We start from the raw sequence: 19,337 nt of genomic DNA, 5'->3' as shown, positions 1-19,337 counted from the left end.
AGATCACAAGTCACCATAGAATTTCTCCACCAGCTAATGATGAGGGGCATATCAGGGGCGTCAGCGCAGCGGTGTCTGACCGGAGTAGCATTTCACTTCCAACTACTGAATTGGGGAGATGTGACAAAGATTCATCATCAGACAATCCATAAAAGGGTGGAAAAGGGGTCAGCCAAGTCAGGAATGTAGACGTCCCGTCCCGTGTCACTAAAACTGATTTCTCACATCTTATCCCTAACACCATTAACATGACACTCACAATTTGAAGCAACACTAATGTCTACTGCATTTGTGATCGCCTTCTTCGGGGCGCTATGTATAAGCGAATTAGTCCCTCAATCCAAAATTACCACCAGTGGACGCTTATTACACCAGGAAGTAGTCATAGCCAATAATGCAATACGTGTACGCATACACCAATCGAAAACGGTTCCAGCGGGCAGGGGTACTTGGGTACTTCTACAACCCACAAACGGTACACTGAGTCGGGTAACAATAGTAAAAACATATCTAACCATCAGATCACAAAGTAATTTCTTCGTATCACACATTGATGGAACGCCATTATCAAGATACCTGTTCCAAGCTATATTTAATAAATGCATAACATCGGCAGGGAACCACCCCAAAGATTACGGGACACACTCATTCCGCATAGGTGCGGCCACGGAAGCAGCAAGAGCAGGACTGTCAGAAACGGAAGTTCAGAGGATAGGGAGATGGCGATCCACGTGTTTGGTGAGATACATAAGACCGGACTTGTTATCCTAACGTGGTTTGTTTCTTTTACAAGTGACGCTAAGCCAACAGTGTGAGTGATAGGCCACTCGTATATATATTGGGCACAAAAAAGGGCGAAAGTCCGCCCAGGCGGGAGGAAATTAGAGTTTCATAACACATATTTCAACTGGAGAGGTATTAGAGGCCTGCTATGGCCACAGGTACTAATGGAGGTAATCAAGGTAGGGAGAGAGGCAAGAGGTCCGGTCATCTTAGTTATACAGGCCGGGGGAAACAACCTAGGTCATCACAAGAGCGCATAACTAATGGCAATAATGAAACTAGACACTGAGCGCTTCAGAGAATTTTTCACAAAATTAGCTATAGTATGGTCAGAGATTGTGCCGATAGCGGTATGGCAAGGTGCGCGAGACATCACGGCCATCGAATGGACAAGGCGGGTAATAAATATTCGGATGGCAAAATTTAGAAGAGACAGAGGTGGTGTAGTGATACGACACCGACAACTGGAAGGAGATAAAGCAGGTCTCATACGGCCCGACGGTGTTCACTTAATAGATATTGGACTGGACATATTCCTGTCAGGACTCCAGGACGGAGTGGAACAAGCGTTAAGAGTGATGGGTGGGGGTCAGAGTCCTGCATACGAGTACGCTGGATCCTCCGTGGCCTGGAAATAGAAAGGACATGTTGGAGAGTTACACTTGTTGGCCAACTTGCCGGAGTGGGGACCCAGGGCATGCTGCAACAAGCTGAAATATTTTAGAAATAAAATGCCTTTCTAATGGAATGAGTATAAAGAGTTAATAAAGCTGTGACCGATCCTCATCCATCCAGTTGTAAGAGTTACATTATTGGGTTGTCCATGAAAGGGGGGCGGTAGGGGGGCTGAGCATCTGGGTTTGGTTGGAGGTCCCCACAGTCTGCCTAGGCTAGATTAATTTAAAAATTCTTATTAGATACACAGGCGGTGCAGCTTGCTTCGCAGCTGGGCTACTACGCCCAAAGTATTGCCTAGGCTAGATGCAGTTAAAAATTCTACGCTGACTAGCAGACACTGAAGATTTGGAGCAGACCTCTGAGTAAACAGCTCTTCAGACTCAACCATCTGTGTCACCCCAAGCCATAGTGTATGTAGTTTCTTACAGTTAAAAGGGGGGGGTGCGACCCAACCCACCTGGAATTGACGATGCCAACGTCACGTAAGACACAGCAAGGGGACTCCCAAAATTGTGGCACAGACACCACTTAACCCTAGAACGCATACCTGTGGCCTTGCAGGCCCGCCCAGTTAATTGTTTGCTATTTTCTGCAAGATTGCTTTAGTTAGAATTTTGAAACTCTAGGTATTCTTCATGTATATAGTTGTTTGTCATTTGAGTTTGAGTTATTCCATGTTATTTGCACACGGGCCTAAAGGGCCCCAGGTATGTGAAAGTGTAGATTTTTATGGTCATGCGTTCTAGGGTTAAGTGGCATCAATTGCCCCACTGTTGCTTAAAACGGTTGGTGAGGTGATTTTACCAAATCCCCAAGCTTTTAGTCTCCCAAGGATGACACAGGGGTAGAAATGTCCTTGCGAATCCATGATTTGATCCTCTTTATGAACGTGAGTCTGTCTACATTCTCAGTGGACAGCCGCGTGCGCTTATCTGTCAGCACACCACCAGCAGCGCTGAACACACGTTCAGAGAGAACGCTGGCTGCATGGCATGACAAGATCTCCAAGGCGTGAGTGGCGAGCTCCGGCGATTTTTCAAGATTGGAATACCAAAATGAGCAAGGGTCCAGTGACACAGTCATGGCTTCGATGTTCACTTGGAGATTCTCCTGTACCATCCTCTCTAGGCATTGACTATGTGTCAGACTTCTTGTCTCCTGTGGCCTTGCAAAGGATGGTCTAAAAAAGTGGTGAAACGATTCCACAAAATTGCTGTTACCAGCAGATACTGTGTTACTGTTACTGTTTGAGTGATGAAGACTCGACAGTCCCACCGTTGGCAAGTTAGAACTGTGAGATTCACTACGTGCACCACTGGTGTTTTGTGGAAAAGCACATGTAAGATTCTGCAACAGATACTCCTGCATTCGTCAATACCTTTTTATGGCAGGAATTATTTCGGCAAATATACTTTTGTACCGGGGATCTAAGAGTGTGGCAACCCAGTAGTCGGGATTACTTCGAATTCTGACAATCCGGGGGTCATGTTGCAGGTAGTGCAGCAAGAAGGCACTCATGTGTCTTGCGCATCCAGAAGGACCAAGTCCTTGTTGTGTTGGTAGCGAGGTAAGAATCATGCTTCCTTCCTCTGCCCTCTCCCTCCAACCTCGCACAACAGAAATGTGATCAAGGTCTCCCTCATCTGATGAGTCTTCCATGCCCATTGCCAGTTCGTCCTCCACTTCTTCCTCGGCTCCTGCACCTTTCTCAACAGTTTGGCTGCTACCATGCGCCCTGGTTAATCCCTCTCCCCCACCCTCCCATGCCTGCCGCCTTGGTGCTGCCAACCGTCTGGACCTTGGAGATGTTATCCCTTCCGCATACGACTCCTCCTCTACTTCCTCCACCTCCTCTTGTCCCACCACCTGACTCCGAATTCTGTTTAACATGTGCTCCAGCATGTAAATCACCGTAATAGTCATGCTGATAATGGCATCGTCAGCACTAAACATCTTCGTCGCCATTTCAAGACTGTGCAGAAGGGTGCATAGGTCCCTGATCTGAGACCACTCCTCCAGCGTGATTTGCCCCACCTCTGGATCTCGTTGGCCCAGGCTATACGTCAGAACGTATTGCACCAGGGCTTGTCGGTGCTGCCACAGTCGCTGCAACATGTGCAGAGTTGAATTCCACCGTGTCGGCACATCGCATTTCAGCCGGTGAACTGGCAGGCCCAACGACTTCTGTAGAGATGTAAGTCGTTGAACTGCGGGATGCGAACGGCGGAAGTGAGCACACAGCGACCGTGCACTCTGCAGAAGGCCATCTAGTCCGGGATAGTGGGCTAAAAATTGCTGGACAACCAGGTTCAACACGTGAGCCATACAAGGCACGTGTGTGACATTGCCCCGGCGAAGTGCCGCACCCAGGTTTGCAGCATTGTCGCACATGGCCTTCCCTGGTTGCAGGTCCAGTGGACACAACCTTTCATGAAACTGGGTCTCCAGAGCTGACCAAAACTCCTCAGCTGTGTGACTCACATTTCCCAGACATTTCAAAGTAAACACTGATGCGTTGAGCCCTGCTGCCAGCATAGTAAGGAGGTGTGCAGGATTCCTTCTGCGCAGTTAGAAAGCAGGTGGCATTACCAGACAGGCTTTGGGTGCAGGTGGAGGACCGAGAGGAGGTTGAGGAGGCAGAAGCAGTGGAGGAAGTTCGAGATAAAGAGGATTAACACACAACTCGTGGGGACGGTAAGACTTGGACAGCAGCCCCTTGTCCTGCTGTCACCATAGTTACCCAGTGCCCAGTCAGCGACATGTAACGCCCCTGTCCATGCCTTCTCGTCCAAGTGTCTGTGGTGAAGTGCACCCTGTCACACACAGAGTTTCTCAAAGAAGCGGTGATGTTGTGTGCGACATGCTAGTGGAGCGCAGGCACACCTTTCTTTGAGAAGTAGTGCCGACTGGGCATCTGGTACTAGGGCACTGTGACGGACATAAGATCTTGAAAATCCTCTGTGTCCTCCAGGTGGAAAGGCAGCATTTCTGTAGCCAAGAGCTTGCAGATGGTGAAATTCAACCTCTTAGCTTTCTCATGGCTAGGAGGAAATGGTCTTTTACTTTTCCACATCTGAGGGACCGAGGGCTGGCTGTTGTGCTTAGACGGTGTTGAGTAGGGTGTCCCCGGCAACTGCCGGTCTGTGAGGAAGATGCAGGCGGACATGTTAGGTTGCCTTGATCCAAAGGTGGTGCTCTCGATGTCGGAGAGCGCTCAACACTAGCAGGTGTTTCCACTTCTCAATGAACTGACGACCTGCCAATCACACTGGCTGTTGCGGGTAAAGAGGTGGCAGGTCTGCGTCCAAAAACATGTGTGACTGCTGTCCCCCCAGTCACAGAGGATGAAGAGGCTGCGGATGCACAAGATGGGGCAGACGGTGGTTGGCCCAGCCGGCTAGGCCGCATTGTAGCACAGTGAGCTTCCCACTGCAACTTATGCTTCATATCCATGTGACGGTACATGCATGAAGTACTCAAACTATGTATTTTTTGGCCTCTACTTAGCTTTTGCTGACAAATATTACAGATAACACGAGTTGGGTCATCCTTATCGATCTGAATAAATGCCCAGGCTATGCAAGGCTTAGAGCCCATGTGACCTGAAGAGCCACTACGACTTGTGGTCAGAGGCAGAGTTGTGGTTGAGGATGCAGTTGTTGACGTGCTTCCAGTACTCCGTCTCTGTTCAGGAAGGCGCAACCTAACCTCGTCGTCAATAGCATCTGTGATGCCCCGCTGCGCTTGGTATCACAGATCCTACAAGAGTGCATTGATGGAATCCTCCACAAGAGGCCCCCATAAACATTCACACATCTCCACCTTCCACCTCAGACCAGCAGAGGGAGCCCGTTAGGAGATATAAATAGGGAAGGTGGAGCTAGGTAGTTCAGTTCCTCTGAAGAGTTCCTGCAGTAGAGAAGCCTAAGAGAGGTCAGTCTGCAGTGGAGCTCAGTCTAGTCTAGAGAACGCAGTTAATAGTTCAGCAGTGGAGCACGAGGCTCCTGCTTGCTAGATTCAGGGAGCCCAGATAGAGCTTAAGGTGTGCCGGTGCCGTAAGATCAGTGAAGCGCGGCAAGCTGCCGTTAGTGTGTATAGCCTAGTGAGGGCCCGAGTAGGCGGAAGGCGAGTGGCGAGTTAGTACATAAGGGGCAGAGGAGCTTAACCAGCTCACCCCGAAGCATTTACCGGACACAGGATCCGAGCTTACTGGTATCTCTATGACCCAGTAAGGCATAACCGGAATCCCTGGAGAACTACAAGTCCCAGGATCGCTAAGGTGCTGATATGTAACAGAGCCAGGAGACGCTTAGGCCCCGCATACTGGGAGCGTGAACTCCAAGAGAAGGCCCTACCACAAGGTCAGCCAGCGCAGGACAGAGACAAAGTTAGGCCTAGCTCCAGGCAGGTCAGAAACTTACTACGCAGAGGCAAGAAACAGGAGGCCCTACACCCGCTCATTGGGGAGGATCCTGATATGCACCCTTCACCCTACAGTGCTCCGGGATGTGCCTGAATTTCCACCAGTAAAAGGTACTGAAGTGACTACCGTGTCCGTTCCCGTTCTTGCTCTGACCCAGCTGGGTCTCGCCTGTCCTGCATTCCCCCTGCATACGCTGCCCTGAGACCTAGCTCCACCTGTGGGGAGCTATACCATCGAGCTGCCTTATCACCGCCCTCAGTGGACTGCTGCAGCGCTGGTGCTTGTCACCAGATACCACAGGTGGCGTCATGAACTCTTATAAAATTAACAATTATCCACCCTTTTAAAGAGAGACCCCAGGGTACGGGCCAGGGAGCCGACCACCGCGACATCCCCAAGGCCAGGCAAATGCCCGGCTACCGAGTCATCCCCATCCCCAGGGCTAGTCACATCCTCCTCCACCTCCTCTGCTGACCTCATCGACTGTCTGACTGTGGGTTGACAGTAAGTGGGATCTCCAACCTCGTCATCATCACCCTGTGTGTTATCACACCCGTCGCCCTCAGAGCCAACCTCTTCCTGCCCTGACCGAAAAGTCAAGTTGTCGCTCCAATCAGGTATTTGAGTCTCATCATCGTCTTCATCATTGTCTCCACCAACAGGAGTTACAGTTTGGGAACAAGGGTCTACATTATGCTCAGAACCTTCTTCATCTGGTCCTGGATCCAACTTATAAAGATTCTGGGCATCGGATCAGATCATTTCCTCATCTGGATTAACAGAAGCTCTGGAGCAGACCTCCGTTTCCCAGGCTATAGTATGAGTAAACAGCTGGGCAGACTCAGCCATCTGTGTTACCCCATACTCAGACGGGCAGCTGGAGACTTGGGAGCTGTGAGGAAGCAAGTGCGATTGGGGTGACACCTCTGAGGACTGGAGTATTTGTGATGTTGAAATTGAGGTGATGGAGAGCCCACTTGAAGGAACACTTGATATCCGTTGAAGCACCTGCTGTTTTTGTGCCTCATCTAGAATTTGTAGCGATGGGCGTGTCCGTAAGAATGGGATCGTATCACATTGTCCACGAAAAGAAGTCTACATCTTAGTTTGGCTGGAAGATGGTCTTTCTTCTGCAGATGTTACCCCCCCCACCGTGGGGGGCCTCGACCCACCGGCGGACAGGCACCAGTATTGGGATAGGGGGCTGGCCGTCAGGGTCCACCGCGGCTCTGGCACAAACCCGGCGACACAGAGGTGGCACAGGCAGGAACGGACTGGCCGTGTCGGCTTCTCACTTTTTGGATTTTAGAAGGGCATGACATGCCTATACCTGTGTCTCCCCCTTCTTTTACTCCTCCACCTCTTTTCTTTTCGCATGACTATATGTACTTGTCACTTTTCCATGTGTTAGTTGTGTCTTCTGAGCAGTTTGTCAGCTTTTGGACACCTTTGAAGGTGTTTTCTATGTGTTTCTATGTGTTTTTGTTTGCCTGCCATTGGTTTTAACGGTGTTCGAAGGTGTTCGACGAACAGTTCGACGAACAGTTCGGCGAACACACGGGTGTTCGACGAACCAAACCGAACTCGAACACTACGGGGGTGGCTCAACACTACTCTTTTTATTATTTTTTGGGTGGCAGAGTGAACATAAACCAGAAATTCAGAAATAGTTTTCATTATTTTTTTTTACGCCATTCACAGTGTGCTAAAAGTGATCAGGCAACTTTATTCTTCAGGTCAGTACGATCAATCGCAGTGATATGAGATTTATATTGGCTTTTTATGTTTTGCTACTTTGTCACACTGAAATCAATTTCTTACAAACAATAATTTGTTTTTCCTTCGTCATACTCTGATAGCTGTAACTTTTTTATTGTTTTGTCGACAGAGCTATATAAGGAGTTGTTTTTGGCGGGACAAGGTGACGTTTTTATTGATTCCATTTATTTTGTATGTGATTTTTTGATCACTTTTTATTCAATGTTTTGTGTGCCAGTATGACAAAAAAGCTATATTTCTGGTTTGTTTTTTACTATTTTTTTTACCATGTTCCCAAAACAGTTTAAATAATTTGACAGTTTTCTAGATTGGTTCATTCCAGATTTGGCGATACTAAAATATGTATTCTTTTTTTACTTTTGTTTTTACAGAAAACTGCATTTTTACTTGCAAAACAATTTTCCATTTTTTTTTGTACCTAGCCATTTTCACATTTTTACAAAATTTATTTTACTTTTTTTTTTCTTTTTTTTTTTTACTCTTTTACTTAGTCTCATTATGGAACATCAACTTTCCCAGCTCTGATTGCTGGTCTATTACTCTGCAATGCTTTGCTTCTGCATTAATCATAGGAGGTGTCCTAATAAGTATTCATTGAGACTAGTGATGAGCGAGCGTGCTCGCTACTGCTCGGTACTCGCCCGAGCATCTCACTGTTCGAGATGCTTGATGCTCGGCGAGTTCCTGGATGCTGGGGCAGGAGCTCGAGTCCCCACCCTGCATGCTTGCCGCTGTTTAGACAGCGAATAAACATGCAGGGATTGCCTGCCACTCACAGTAATGCCGCAGCCATGTTGGTTGTGGCATTACAGTGATTGGCTGGCCGCATAGCGTCATCGGGTCTATATCAGACCCGGTGACCCTATGCTCGTCACAGTCTACCCTTCAGATGGGCAGAGTAGGGGGGGGGGGGTGCTGTTGAGCTAGGGAGAGAATTGGCGGTTTATTAGTTAGTATAGGTATTCCACAGCAATAGATATATATATATACACATCTGAATTAACAGTCCTTCTAAGGACTAATCCAGCTGCATATATTAATTCTGGTGATAGCAGGAGCTAGGGATGCATAGTTTGTGGAGAGTGTATAACGCAGAATAGGGTCCATTACACGTTCTATCTGCTGCTGCTGCTGCTGTTACAGATATTCATAGCCCTAAATATCAGGGCTAATTTTCTTTTTGCTCTTAATCCTGATTATTTGCTTAAAAATCAATATAGTACACAATTTTTACTGCTCCATTTGCTTATTAGCAGAATATAGCCAGATATGGTTGATCTTATTCACATTGCTGTATTGTGGAAGCAGAGAAACTTGTCCATCATCAGACGTAATCCGATATTACTGTGGTAATAATCGTGAAATTTTTTGGAGCGTGCCAAATATTACACTAGATTTAAAGTCTGCCAGTTGTGTGTTGTTCAACTTATTCACACTTGGTTGCTGACCAATGCCATATCCATAAGGCCAATGCCTTAAACTGTGGTCATCAGACGTGATCCCATATTACTTGGGTAATAATTGTGACATTTTTTGGAGCGTGCCAAATATTACTCTCCATTTAAAGTCTGCTAGTTGTGTGTTGTTCAACCTAGTCACACTTGATCTCTGACCAATAGTAGATCTATAAGTCCACTGCCTAAAACCGTGGTCATCAGACATGATCCGATATTACTGCCGTAATAATCGTGACATTTTTTGGAGCGTGCCAAATATTACACTCCATTTAATGTCTGCCAGCTGTGTGTTGTTCAACCTATTCACACTTGCTCACTGACCAATACCATATCTATAAGTCCACTGCCTAAAACCGTGGTCATCATACGTGATCCGATATTACTGCTGTAATAATAGTGACATTTTGGGGAGCGTGCCAAATATTATACTCCATTTAAAATTGTCAAGGCGCGTGGCAAGGGATGGAGAAGTGGACGTGATGGTGATGGTGCACGCAGAGGCTGAGGCCGTGGGCAAGCTGAAATTGTGCCTGCTGAGGGAGAATAACAAGCACCCACATCATGTCGCCCACCTTCCTGTCCCACTTTGCAGGGGGCCATGGAACACCACTATTGAAGCCAGAGAAGTGTGAAAAGGTTGTTGGTTGGATAGCAGATAATGCTTCCAGTCAGTTTGCTGCCACCACCACCACCCTTTCTTTCATACGGTCCAGTCTCAGTAGCCATGAGTCTGGACCACATATTCCTCACCCTGATCCTCCTCCCTCCCACCATGCCGATTGCGCAGAGACAAGTGATCCTGCACTTGGACACTCCAAAGAGCTGTTCACTATTCCATTTATAGATTCAGGCCTCTCGCTTGGCCAGCTTCAAGCGGGGCAAGAGGAGATCGCATGTAGTGATACCCAAATCTTTGAGCAGCCACAGTCACATGAAGGCAGTGGTGGGAAAGTGCAATTACTGTCGCAAGAGGTGGAGGATGATGATGAGATACAATTGCCAGCAAGTCGGAGGAGCCCCAGGGTGCGTACGTGGAAGACAAGGTGGTGGACGATGAAGTCACTGACCCAACCTGCAAGGTGACATGCATAGCGAGCCACAACAGGCAGGAACAAGCAGTGGGGTTGCCACAGACACAAGGCGGGCAACTGTTCCCCGGAACACCAACACGAGGGAAGTTTCCAGTCCAACTGTTAGGTCTTCCAGAGTCTGGCTCTTTTTTAAAGACTATATATCAAATAATGAGGAATATGGCACTTCTACATTAAATACAAAGCAAGCTCAGACTGAAATGAAGTCCAAGATACAAAGTGATTCATGATAAAAGATAGATTTTATTTCAAGGATTAAAAACTAAAAATTAAAAAGCAGAATGTCCACCAGGGGACGCAGTGGTGACCATAAATCCAGACTAGAAGTACAAATGTGGGGGTTAGCAAACCCCAACAAGATAAACAAGATACAGCTGTGGTATAGGGCTGTCTATCCCAGGCTAGTGATCAAATAAGACCAAAACGTAACAAGCCCCTCTCTCAAATAACAGCATGAAATGTATAATACCAATGCAAATGAAAAATAGTATATACACTGCTCAAAAAAATAAAGGGAACACTTAAACAACAGAATATAACTCCAAGTAAATCAAACTTCTGTGAAATCAAACTGTCCACTTAGGAAGCAACACTGATTGACAATCAATTTCACATGCTGTTGTGCAAATGGAATAGACAATAGATGGAAATTATTGGCAATTATCAAGATACACTCAATAAAGGAGTGGTTCTGCAGGTGGGAACCACAGACCACATCTCAGTACCAATGTTTTCTGGCTGATGTTTTGGTCACTTTTGAATATTGGTTGTGCTTTCACACTCGTGGTAGCATGAGACGGACTCTACAACGCATAGAAGTTGCTCAGGTAGTGCAGCTCATCCAGGATTGCACATCAATGCGAGCTGTGGCAAGAAGGTTTGCTGTGTCTGTCAGCGTAGTGTCCAGAGGTCGAAGGCACTACCAGGAGACAGGCCAGTACACCAGGAGATGTGGAGGGGGCCGAAGGAGGGCAACAACCCAGCAGCAGGACAGCTACCTCCGCCTTTGTGCAAGGAGGAACAGGAGGAGCACTGCCAGAGCCCTGCAAAATGACCTCCAGGAGGCCACAAATGTTAGAAACCGACTCCATGAGGGTGGTATGAGTGCCCGACGTCCACAGATGGGGGTTGTGCTCACAGCCCAACACCGTGCAGGACGCTTGGCATTTGCCACAGAACACCAGGATTGGCAAAGTCGCCACTGGAGCCCTGTGCTCTTCACAGATGAAAGCAGGTTCACACTGAGCACGTGACAGACGTGACAGAGTCTGGAGACGCCGTGGAGAGCAATCTGCTGCCTGCAACATCCTTCAGCATGACCGGTTTGGCAGTGGGTCAGTAATGGTGTGGGGTGGCATTTCTTTGGAGGGCCACACAGCCCTCCATGTGCTCTCCAGAGGTAGGTTGACTGCCATTAGGTACAGAGGTGAGAGCCTCAGACCCCTTGTGAGACCATATGCTGGTGCGATTGGCCCTGGGTTCCTCCTAATGCAGGACAATGCCAAACCTCATGTGGCTGGAGTGTGTCAGCAGTTCCTGAAAGATGAAGGCATTGAAGCTATGGACTGTCCCGCCCGTTCCCCAGACCTGAATCGGATTGAGCACATCTGGGACATCATGTCTCGCTCCATCCACCAACGTCACGTTGCACCACAGACTGTCCAGGAGTTGGTGGTTGCTTTAGTCCAGGTCTGGGAGTAGATCTCACAGGAGACCATCCGCAACCTCATCAGGAGCATGCCCAGGCATTGTAGGGAGGTCATACAGGCACGCGGAGGCCACACACAATACTGAGCCTCATTTTGACTTGTTTTAAGGACATTATGTAACATCCCTGGCGGCGTGCTGGCATGGCTTACCATCTCCCACCATGCAAGACCGCCAACTTACCTATCAGTCCAGGCTGCACACTTTGCTCCAGTACTTGCTGTGTGCATGTCTCTTGTCTGATTGCTTAGGGCGGCGGCGCGGTTACTGCGTGATTCTTAAAGTTACAGTGTGCGCACTCCTAATGCGTCCCCAGCCTACTGCTGTGAGTCACTGGATACTTAAAGCCCCTCCACCCAGTAGGAGGTGCCTGAGCAACACTTTCTTTCAGTGTGTTCTGTGCAACTGAGTTGCCAGGTCCTGTCCTGCATCTTGTCTGTTTCCGCCACCCTGGGGGCTGTATACCCAGGCCTGTTACCTGTTTCTGTGACTTCTAGTATGTTTCCGCCACCCTGGGGGCTGTATACCCAGGCCCGTTACCTGTATCTGTGACTTCTAGTCTGTTTCTGCCACCCTGGGGGATGAGTTCCAAGGCTCGTTCCTGTATCTTGTTCCTGGTTCAGTTCCTGTCTGAACTGTGTCCTAGCCCGTTACCTATTTGTCTCTATGTCCGTACCTTCCCTTTTCCTGCAGTGTCTGAACCTGCACCTAACTCCAGCTCGTTGTCTCTGTACTTCTGTTTGTGAGTTTTGTGTCCACTCGCTACTTCATTGTAAGTACCTTGTGTGTATCTGGTTCTGCTTGTCCCGTTTCCCTGCCTCCATATCTACCTCCTGTGTTCTAACTATCTTCCTGTGTTTCCCAGTCTGTTCCATGTGAACAGTGCCCTGTTCTGTATGCCTGCACCTTCTGCTCTGCGGTTTCGCTCTGCTCTGTTCTGCTCCGCTTGTTCCTCCGCACTTGCGGTTTCGCTCTGCTCTGTTCTGCCTCGCTTGCCGGTTTCGCTCTGCTCTGTTCTGCCTCGCTTGTCCTCCGCACTTGCGGTTTCGCTCTGCTCTGTTCTGCCTCGCTTGTCCTCCGCACTTGCGGTTTCACTCTGTTCTGCCTCGCTTGTCCTCCGCACTTGCGGGTTTCGCTCTGCTTTGTTCTGCCTCGCTTGTCCTCCGCACCTGCGGTTTAGCTCTGCTCTGTTCTGTCCTGCTTGTCCTCCGCACCTGCGGTTTCGCTCTGCTCTGCTTGTCCTTCGCACCTGCGGTTTTGCTTTGCTCTGTTCTGCTCTGCTTGTCCTCCGCTCCTGTGGTTTCACTCTGCTCTGCTTGTCCTCCGCTCCTGCGGTTTTGCTCTGCTCTGCTTGTCCTCCGCACCTGCGGTTTCGCTCTGCTCAGCTTGTCCTCCGCACCTGCGGTTTCGCTCTGCTCAGCTTGTCCTCCGCACCTGCAGTTTGTTCCTGTATCCCAGTCTGTACTGGTCCTTATCCAGCCTGCTTTCCTACCTGCCAGTACCCGCCTGTCTGCATACCAGCCGTGCCTGCCAGTACCCGCCTGTCTGCATACCAGCCGTGCCTGCCAGTACCTGCCTGTCTGCATACCAGCCGTGCCTGCCAGTACCTGCCTGTCTGCATACCAGCCGTACCTGCCAGTACCCACCTGTCTACATACCAGCCGTGCCTTCCAGTACCCACCTGTCTGCATACCAGCCGTGCCTTCCCATTCCCGCATTCCCTGGTGTGGGTCAACAGCTGTGACCGGGGTCTGACCTGGAGTAGCACCTGGGCCACCTCCTACGTCCCTCCTCAGACCACGGAGTTGATTAAGCCGCCGTGTGTTCGTGGTCGGATCTGGCAAGGCCCCTAGTCACGCCCCTCCAGGCACTCCTCGGTTCGTGGCCCAGTGGGACCACTAACCACGCTCACGCCAGTCAGTCCGGGCATGAGCGTAACACATTACATCAAAGTTGAATCAGCCTGTAGTGTGTTTTTCAACTTTAATTTTGGGGGTGGCTCCAAATCCAGGCCTCCATTGGTTAATAAATTTGATTTCAGTGATGATTTTTGTGTGATTTTGTTGTCAGCATATTCAACTTTGTACAGAACAAAGTATTCAATGAGAATATTTCATTCATTCAGATCTAGGATGTGTTATTTGAGTGTTCCCTTTATTTTTTTGAGCAGTGTATATCAAATGCATATAGATCTAATATGGATCATGCTGGGTAATGAGGATCAATGTCCGTGTGAAAAGAAAGTGAGGTACATAGAGTCAATAATACATGTAGGTGCCTGTGAATGGCAAATGCCTAGAGGTACAGTCAAGAATTAATGTAGTAGCAATACCTGTATATAGAATAGGGCGTAATAGTCCTGAGGGTGGAAATGGTCACCGGCCACGTCCCCTCACCCCAACGCACGTTTCGTCGCCAGCTTCTTCTGACTACTACCTAACATCGTTTGAATAGCAACCCTCTTGTATATATTCTGTACATACTTACACTTACTAGTCTGCATTCCTCTAGGGCAGGGTTTCCCAAACCCCATCCTCACGGCCCCCCACAGGTCATGTTTTCAGGATCTCCTTAGTATTGCACAGGTGAGAGAATTCCTGATGCCTTGATGATACTTCAATCACCTGTGTAATACTAAGGAGATCCTGAAAACATGACCTGTGGGGGGCCGTGAGGATGGGGTTTGGGAAACACTGCTCTAGGGGCTGCATTATGGTCTTCTCAGATTTTACCTCCTTGTTGTTCTCATTATAATTGTATTTTCATATTTAAATACAATTTGCAATTTATTGAATTAAAGTTCTCCAATTGTTTCTTGTTGGTTCATACATTCAGGGAGAGCAGCTTATCAGCAGCTGCATCTCCATAGTCTTCAATGGGCAGCTCAGGCTGATAGGAGATAAAACACTTGTATTCCTGATAAATACTGGCTCCAACTGTGAAGGGCCCCCTCACCTCCACTACAGGCAGCCTTCAGATGGGATATTCTTGGTGCTCCCCAAAGTGCTCTTTTACTGTCCCACCACATAGTCTGCTGCCTCTTCACTTTTGTGTAAGTGTTAATCATTGCCTCCCCCTTTGCACCAAGGTTGTGTGTTCTTGTGCTGTGTTGTATGTCCTGTACAGGTGAGGTAAGGGTTAAAGGGGTTGTCCGGTCCAAACCTATAAGTCTGCAGTCACTCTGTGTCATTCTGTGTCATTCTGTCCAAACATGTGATGTGGCTCTATGCATGTGAAACAGCGGTGGGCAAACAACTTTTTTCCAATGCTCCTAATTTATATATTGCTTGACAAAAACTGCTTATACAAGTTGCGGTAAACTTTATTGCAACAAATATTCAGGCTACATTTACACAACTGTATTTTCGGTCCAAGTGTCCGTTAAAGAAAATAAACCTGACCACAGAGGGACAGCACTAGGGGCAATGATATACAATTGAGCTATTCAATTTAATACAGATCAAATATCTGAATATACAGTGGCATGTAAAAGTTTGGGCACCCCTGGTCCAAATTACTGCTATTGTGAACAGTTAAGCAAGTTAAAGATGACACATTTCCTTTGTATTTTAGGCAAAGTATATATATATATATATGTCATCTTTAACATTTAAGTTTGGGCACCCAGCATGGTTAATACCTAGTAGAAAGTATCGCAGCCTGTAAACGCTTTTTGTAGTTTCTTAGTTGGAAAATTCTTCCAGTTCTGTGAGATTCCTGGGTCGTCTTGCATGCACTGCTATTTTGAGGTCTAGCCATAGATTTTCAATGTTGTTGAGATCAGGGGACTGCGAGGGCCATTGTAAAACCTTCAGCTTGAACCTTTTGAGGTAATCTATTGTGGATTTTGACGTGTGTTTAGGATCATTTTCCTTTTGTAGAAGCCATCCTCTTTTCAACTTCAGCTTTTTTTTTACAAATGGTGTTATGTTTGCATCAAGAATTTGTTGAAATTTCATTGAATCCATTCTTCCCTCTACCCGTGAAATGTTCTCCGTGCCATTAGCTGCAACACAACCCCAAAACATGATTGGTCTACCCCCATACATAATGGTTAGCGAGATGTTCTTTTCCTGAAATTTGGTGGCCTTTTTTCTCCACACATACCTTTGATCATTGTGGCCAAAAAGTTCTATTTTAACCTCCTCGATTCACAGGACTTGTTTCCAAAATGCATCAGCCTTGTTTAAATGTTCCAAAGAAATGAACTGGAATATAAATTTATGTGCATGAAGCATGTAAGAGCATGTTCACACATGGCCACTAAACAGAAAAAAAACAAAGACAAAAACATAATATGCAAATAACCTGCAATAAATAAATAGCAACAGTGCATGAAAAAAATATAGGGTACTTAGCTAACATAATTCTGATCAAAATAATGCAAAAGCCATCCCACCTCGTCACGATGACCCTATTTGGTACAGTCCTAACTGTAATATTTAAAACCTTACCGTTTGTCAAGTGTTTTTTTTTTCAGTTAAGTGTGCACAAGTACATATAAAAGGTGTGGCCTGCCTTTTCTTTGAGCTGGAAAGTCTTTCTCTCAACCCTTATCCACATGCATGTCACTTGACAAACGGTAAGGTTTTAAATATTACAGCTAGAATGGTGCCAAATAGGGTCACCGTGACGAGTTGGGTTGGCTTTTGCATTATTTTGTTCTAAATTATTTTAACTAAGTACCCTATATTATTTTCATGCACTATTGCTGTTTATTTATTACAGGGTATTTGCATATGTTTCTGTCTCATTTTTTTTGTTGTTTAAATGTTCTTTTGCATACTTCTGACACTGAATTTTACGGTGAGGACGCAGGAGAGGTTTTCTTCTGATGACTTTTCTATGAAGGCCATATTTGTGCAGGTGTCTCTGAACAGTAGAAAAATGTACCACAACTCCAGGGTCTGCTAAATCTTTCTAAAGGTCTTTTACAGTCAAGCGAGGGTTCCGATTTGCCTCTCTAGCAATCCTATGAGCAGCTCTCACTGAAATTTAGCTTGGTCTTCCAGACCTTATCTTGACTTCCACTCTTCATGTTAACTGCCATTTCTTAATTACATTTCAAACTGAGGAAAGGGCAACTTGAAAACACTTTGCTATCTTCTTATAGCTTTATCCTGGTTTGTGGGCTTCCACCATTTTCAGAGTGCTAGGCAGCTGCTTCGAAGAACCCATGGCAGCTGTTTTTTGGCACAAGATTAGAGGCGGCTTTTTTTATAAAGCTGGGACATCTGCATCTACTAGCCTTTCCTAACGTTGATAGTGAACAAGCTATAACACTAACAGGCTAATTAACCCCTTCATCCCAAAGCCTTTTCGTGACATATTGTACTTCAAATATCCAAAGAACTTCAGCACTCCAATATAGATGCAAAAATTGATTTTTATTAACACAATTCCCCATAAGTGAGAAGCAGGCCAACGTTTCGACCTTACATGGTCTTTCTCGGGGCCTTTGCTAAACATAAACAAGAATAAATCCATTATTATTGGTATATATAAACAAAAGAAAAAAAGGGAGAAAAAGGGAAAACAAAATATACACATACATATAATTGCTGTGGAATAACTCACAAAAGATTCTGAAACAGATTCGTAAGGTACAACGGAATATGCAGGTGGCATGCGTTTTTGTATATACAGTACAGACCAAAAGTTTGGAGACACCTTCTCATTTAAAGATTTTTCTGCATTTTCATGACTATGAATATTGTACATTCACACTGAAGGCATTAAAACTATGAATTAACACATGTGGAATTATATACTTAAAGTGTGAAACAACTAAAAATATGTCTTATATTCTAGGTTCTTCAAAGTAGCCACCTTTTGCTTTGATGACTGCTTTGCACACTCTTGGCATTCTCTTGATGAGCTTCAAGAGGTAGTCACCGGAAATGGTCTTCCAACAATCTTGAAGGAGTTCCCAGAGATGCTTAGCACTTGTTGGCCCTTTTGGCTTCACTCTGCGGTCCAGCTCACCCCAAACCATCTTAATTGGGTTCAGGTCTGGTGACTGTGGAGGCCAGGTCATCTGACGTAGCACCCCATCACTCTCCTTCTTGTTCAAATAGCCCTTACACAGCCTGGAGGTGTGTTTGGGGTCATTGTCCTGTTGAAAAATAAATGATGGTCCAACTAAATGCAAACAGGATGGAATAGCGTGCCGCTACAAGATGCTGTGGTAGCCATGCTGGTTCAGTATGCCTTCAATTTTGAATAAATCCCCAATAGTGTCACCAGGAAAGCACCCCCACACCATCACACCTCCTCCTCCATGCTTCACGGTGGGAACCAGGCATGTAGAGTCCATCCGTTCACCTTTCCTGCGTCGCACAAAGACACGGTGGTTGGAACCAAAGATCTCAAATTTGAACTCATCAGACCAAAGCACAGATTTCCACTGGTCTAATGTCCATTCCTTGTGTTCTTTAGCCTAAACAAGTCTCTTTTGCTTGTTACCTGTCCTTAGCAGTGGTTTCCTAGCATCTATTTTACCATGAAGGCCTGCTGCACAAAGTCTCCTCTTAACAGTTGTTGAAGAGATGTGTCTGCTGCTAGAACTCTGTGTGGCATTGACCTGGTCTTTAATATGAGCTGCTGTTAACCTGCGATTTCTCAGGCTGATGACTCGGATAAACTTATCCTCAGAAGCAGAGGTGACTCTTGGTCTTCCTTTCCTGGGGCGGTCCTCATGTGAGCCAGCTTCTTTGTAGCGCTTGCTGGTTTTTGCAACTGCACTTGGGGACACTTTCAAAGTTTTCCCAATTTTTCAGACTGACTGACCTACCTTCATTTCTTAAAGTAACGATGGCCACTCGTTTTTCTTTACTTAGAATTTATATTATGGCAAGAAAACAAAAGCAGCTAACAGTCTATCCAGTAGGACTATCAGCTGTGTATCCACCAGACTTCTGCACAACACAACTGATGGTCCCAACCCCATTTATAAGGCAAGAAATCCCACTTATTAAACCTGACAGGGCACACCTGTGAAGTGAAAACCATTTCCGGTGACTACCTCTTGAAGCTCATCAAGAGAATGCCAGGAGTGTACAAAGCAGTCATCAAAGCAAAAGGTGGCTACTTTGAAGAACCTAGAATATAACACATATTTTCAGTTGTTTCACACTTTTTTGTTAAGTATATAATTCCTCATGTGTTAATTCATAGTTTTGATGCCTTCAGTGTGAATGTACAATTTTCAAAGTCATGAAAATACAGAAAAATCTTTAAAATGAGAAGGTGTGTCCAAACTTTTGGTCTGTACTGTATATAGGCTTAAAAATAATGGTATGATGGAAAACCTCATGTTGCCACAAGAGTAATATATTCGCATCTATGCATGAAGGACAAACGCTGTCAGATGATTTGCCAGAAAAGAGGGTAAAATTTGTATTTAAGCACATACATACA

Source organism: Phyllobates terribilis, unplaced genomic scaffold (assembly GCF_046119375.1).
Source record: "Phyllobates terribilis strain yellow unplaced genomic scaffold, ASM4611937v1 Scaffold_1__5_contigs__length_1240528914, whole genome shotgun sequence".
Lineage (NCBI taxonomy): Eukaryota > Metazoa > Chordata > Amphibia > Anura > Dendrobatidae > Phyllobates > Phyllobates terribilis.
Note: the sequence above shows the minus strand (reverse complement) of the source record.